Raw genomic sequence first — 6,002 nt, 5'->3', positions numbered from 1 at the left:
GAGTCTCCAATCTTTTTGTCTTGCGCACTTTATTTGGTTGCCATGACAAACATGAATGTGAGCGAATCCATTTGAGACCCCTTCTAGTGCGGATGGTTAATGCGTAATCTTCAGTAGGTGGAGATATGAGTCCTCTTGCTTTCTTTCTCTCGCAGCGCTGAGCTCCTAACAGCACTCAGATCAAAGGCTAAATAAACATGCATCACTTGTGTCCTATCACTCCATTCCTTCTGAGTTTGCTTTCTCACTCATCACTTCTTACAAGTGTCTTGCTCTAAAAGACTTGGTCAAATCAATCAAATTATTGTTTAGTATCTTTGTTTGTTTATTTATATATAAATATTATATACTGTACACTTCTGTTCAAAAGTTTGGGGTCATGAAGATTTTCTTGGGAAAGAAAATACTTTTATTCAGCAAGGATACATTAGATCAAAAATGACAGTAAGGACATTTATAATTTTACAAAGGTTTCAGATCAATTTTTGTTCATCAAAGAATCTTGGCTTCTTAAACATTAAGCAGCAGTTTCCAGCATAAAGATAATAATAAGACATGTTATTTATTTTTTTTTTAGCTCCAAATCATCCTAATAGACTGATTTCTGAAGGATCTTGTGAGACTGAAGACTGGAGCAATGATGCTGAAAATTCAGCTTTGCCATCACAGGAATTACATAAAAAGTGTTATTTTGAATTTGTAATAATATTTTACAATATTACTGCTTCATTGTATTTTTGATCAAATAAATGCAGCCTTGGTGAGCAGAAATGTTTTTTTTTTCTTTTCTTTTTTCTGGATAGTACATGAACAGATATAAGCATTTATATTTAATTAAAGCTGAATTGCAAAAATACTGATTTCAAACAGGTTTCCTGAACACTTTCATTGGCTGAACAAATAGAAAGTATTTGGTTACACTTTATTTTAAGGTGTCATTGTTACAGTGTAATTATATTAATGTATTAATTTAATTTTAATTTAATTTAATATTAATTAGTAATATATATGTAAGTACTGAGTAATAATAACTAACTACATGTTCTTACTTTAGGGTAGGATAAGGATTTTGGTTGAGGGTTAGTTGCATGTAATTGTGCATAATTTACTGTTATAGCTACATGGTAAGTACATGTAACATATGTAACAAGGACACTGTAAAATAAAGTGTTACCAAGTATTTTTTCATTCCGAGAAAAAAAAACCTAATTCCACCTTTAAGCTCACGTACAGCATTTGGGCTTAAACCAGGGTTTTCAAAACATTCAGTTATGAAATATGAACATCTGGACATGTGTATTAATGTGTCTAATGAATTCTTGGAAAAGACCATTAGATCACTGTGTGAAACTGACCAGTGTAAACGGTTGCAGTCCCTTACCAATAAATGTCACCACACCTTTTTCTTTTCAATCACACTTTCTTTACTGAACTCATCAATGGCAATGAAAACATCATCAGGTCATATATTACCAGTGAGCACACACTGTCTTCCTTTCTGGCCTTTCAGATGCTCTCTCTATCTATTGACATCTCTATCTTTCATTGCTCCTTTATTTCTCATCTTCTCTTGCTGTTTGCTCTCATAGTCTGAAAGAGTCTTTTTTATTATTATTTCTGATCAAATAGTGAAGTAGTCAATTGTACACAGACAGATTTTCTGGTAACACTTTAGTTTAGGATCCAATTCTCACTATTAACTATTGCTTATTAGCATGCATTTAATTAGGATATTAGCTGTATATTAGTACTTATAAAGCACATACTAATGCCTTATTCTGCACGAACTTATTCTACATCCTTTAATCCTACCCAATACCTAAACCTAACAACTACCTTACTAACTATTAATAAGCCGCATTAGGAGTTTATTGAGGCAAAAGACGTAGTTAATATTTAGTTAATACTGAGAATTGTACCCTAATCTAAAGTGTGACCGATTTTTCTTTTGGATGTGTCACTTCTTCACACTGCAATCTTAACAAAACATCATCTTTACTCACATCACACTCCTGCTGTAATTTAAGACATGTCCAGAATCCTGCAGTTCTTCTTCCAGTGACCAGCGCTTTGGGTATGAATGTCAGCTGTCTAGTATGAGCCATAGAGATTATTTTTTCCCCACACAGGACCCTTAATTCAATCAAATGACTGGATCAATAGACACCATGCTCAAAAACGCAACAGGCCAATAACAAACCATTTCTGAACAGGAGGAGGAGGAGGGAACTTTATTGGCAGCCAGGGGGGAAAAATAAGTGAAATATAATAAGACTACGACATACACTCAAAGTCAAAGACACACACAAAGAGGAATAACAAGCTCATTTTCTTCTTAAATGATCTTGATAATAATACTGTATATTAATATATCTAAAATAATTCTTGTAGCACCTCAAATCAGTAACAGCATGTTTATGTGTGAGTATTTCTCATAAGTAAAAAAAAAAAAAAAATATATATATATATATATATATATATATATATATATATATATATATATATATCCACTGTGATTTTAATGGTAAAAAGACTGTAAAAATGCTATGGTAAAAAAAATAATTATGGACCATTCATTTAATGTAATTTTACAGTAAAATACAGCAAAATATACAGTTTTTGGAAGTGAATATATTGACATTCCCAGAATTCCCTGAGTGACATTTCACATTTGATGTATTTTCTTTGAAATAACTGTTTCTTATTAGTTTTTAAATATGTTATTAAAGGATAGTTCACCCAAAAATGAAAATTCTGTCAGTAATTACTCACCCTCATGTTGTTCCAACCGCGTAAGACCTTCGTTCATCTTCGGAACACAAATTAATATATTTTTGATGAAATCTGAGTGCTGGATCACTCCTCCATAGGCTGCTAGGTGACCGAAACTTGCTGGCCCAGAAAAGTTATTAAAGAGATCGTTAATATAGTCCAAGTGACTACAGTGGCTTAATCTTAAGTATATCAAGCGACGAGAATACTTTTTGTGCGCAAAAACAAACAAAAATAACGACTTTATTCCACTATTCATTTCCTTCTCTCTGGGCCTCGTAGTGTTTTTGCGCTGCGTGTCTGTGTTGCACGTCAGACGCATCACACACATGACCAGCTTCGGCCAATTGTGAGCCTACGTGGTGACGTGTAACACAGACGCGCTACGCAAAAACACTACGTGAACCAACTAGAGGCCCAGAGAGAAGGAAATGAATAGTGGAATAAAGTCGTTATTTTTGTTTGTTTTTGCGCACAAAAAGTATTCTCGTCGCTTGATATACTTAAGATTGAGCCACTGTAGTCACTTGGACTATATTAACGATCTCTTTAATAACTTTTCTGGGCCAGCAAGTTTCGGTCACCTAGCAGCCTATGGAGGAGTGAGACATAGCTCTGATTTCATCAAAAATATCTTAATTTGTGTTCCGAAGATGAACGAAGGTCTTACGCGGTTGGAACAACATGAGGGTGAGTAATTACTGACAGAATTTTCATTTTTGGGTGAACTATCCCTTTAATGTTGTTAAATTAATGTTTATTGCATTTTTTATGTCATGTATGTTACCATATGTTTGTATTGTTTGTGTGAATGACACTGTGTCATTATATTTATTTTATTTATTTTTTTTCAAATATTGCTTTTATGGTTGTATTTCTATAAAAGTGGTCAAAACATTTATTATTAGTGGTATAGTAGTAGACTAAGTAGTAATTTGTATTTTATTTCTGAATTTTTGTTAAAGGGGGCATTTAATTAATTATTATTTAATTATTATTTTTCTTTCCTGTTTGTTGTGCCAAATATATAAATGTGATTCCATGCTGAAATATATTGCACAAAATGCTATTTTGTTAAAATTGGGATCATCATAAGCATTTGCAGAGCACCAGGTGCTACACACAGCCAGGCAAAGCACAAGGTTTGACCTTCACCTTTGGGGAACCCGACAAGGGCCTCTTTCCATCCATCATGTTCTTTGCGTTGTTAATTCTATGTGCTGTATTTTAAAGGTCCCATTCCATGGATAATTTTATTATTTTATAATGTTTCCTGGGGTGCCCTTATAATGTTAGTATGTTTTTTAGATCAAAATTTTTTATAATTTAGAAATAAAAGGCATTTTTCCTAGCCTGATTTTAGCCTCTGATTTGAACACTCTGTTTGAAGGGGCGTGTCTGCTGTGAGACTTCAGTGTAAACGCCCACTGCTGTGATTGGCTGACATGCTTGCATATGAAATATCTGGCATTACATGTGGAACTATCTGGAAAACTTTTACTATTATACGTTTTTACTATTACAGCTATCGGGATTAACGAATCGTGAGAAGTTTTTTAAGTATTTAGATCTATTTCAATCACATAAAAGGTTGCAGTGATGAGCATTGAGCAGATAACAGTCTGTTGATCGCGTGAGAGATCTTATCATTGCAACGCAGTTTCTGCACTCTCACTAATGATTTCACCAATGCAAACATGAGGTATATAAATACAGTAAGAGCTTCGTTGTGCAGTGTAACAGCGTCATTGATTTCATAACGAGTTTTGGCAAGTGTCCAGATTAACTCGCGCTGTGTGATTGACAGCTTGGGCGATTGGAAAGGGATTGTTCTTTGATCGCTTTCTGTATATTAATCACAGTTTAAGTACGATTATTTTCATCCTACTAAGAGAAACGATGTGAAGTTGATCGCTACTTCCATAGTAAATCACTACTTACCGCTTGCTGGAATATAGTTGAAATTGTCCCCTTCGTCAGTATGAAACGCTGAGAGAAGCCTGCTTGATATTATCCCAGGTTAGAAAAACAGTCCGTGGTGAAATGGACAGAGCAAACTAACAACTTCGAATTAAACTTTTGCGGTATCCGATTATAATCGAGATAAACATCAACCACGTCTGTCGTTCGCCATCAATACGCCTGTATTCCTGTGGGCGGAGGTTAGTCAAAACACGGTTTTAATGACGTCATTAAAGAAGGAAGTAGAGGGGTGTAGTCCAATCCAGCCATTTTTTTGTAGGCGACTTCTGTTAAATAAAATATCTCGCTTGGCATTGAACTTTGAGCTTTATAATTTTACAGATATTATTTATACTCTAACAACAACATTACACACTAACTAAAGTTTGAAACATGGGATCACGAAGAACGGGACCTTTAATGTGATGAGAGAATGACATCACTTTCACTTATGGCTTTCTATAATTTACAGATTTAAATTTTAGTGCACTATTAATAGTTAAAATGTGTTCTTGTATATAATATACAAAAATAAACAAAAAAAAATTTCTAAGTGGTGGTTAAAACGATACTGTTGGAATCACTTTTGGAATTACTTTTCCAGCTGTTGAATGAAAAAACAACAACAACAAACAAAACCTGACAGCCAATCAGAATCCATCCTGCTTAGAATAAACAAAACAATCGTCTACTGGTGTGAACGCTAATATAATTATGATCTTTATAGTTATCGTTCTTGGTGTGAATGGACTTTTACTCTTGCTTCCAAATTTAAGTGGCATTTTAGAATACAAAATGTAACATTTTAGTGGTGTAAATGTGTAAATGGTGTGTTTTTTAAATGTATTTGTCTGAGATCAGAAAGCTGTAGAAGTACAGATTTTGCAGCGAAGTGGTCTTTTAGGATTGAGGAGGATGTTTTCAGTTCTTAAAAGGACAATGTTTTCAGTGTTTTTATCTTCCAAAAAAAAAAAAAAAAGTTTATAAATATATATATTTATAAACCTGTGTCAAACATCAAATCTTAATGTTTACTGTGATCTTTTTATGATGAGATTTTATTTTTCCTAGTGTATTCTTTATCTCCTTTTATATTTTCCTGTGTTGTCCCCTCCTCTCCTCTCAGTTACTTTTCTTCCTTTCCCCTGGCTGTATCGTTGTGACACAGAGAGGGAGAAGAGAGAGAGTGTGTGTGTGTGTGTGTGTGTGTGTGTGTGTGTGTGTGTGTGTGTGTGAGAGTGTGTGTCGGGGGGGGGGGGGGGGGGGTT

The sequence above is a fragment of the Squalius cephalus genome (assembly GCF_949319135.1).
Source record: "Squalius cephalus genome assembly, chromosome: 1".
NCBI lineage: Eukaryota > Metazoa > Chordata > Actinopteri > Cypriniformes > Leuciscidae > Squalius > Squalius cephalus.
This window is presented reverse-complemented; position numbering follows the sequence as displayed.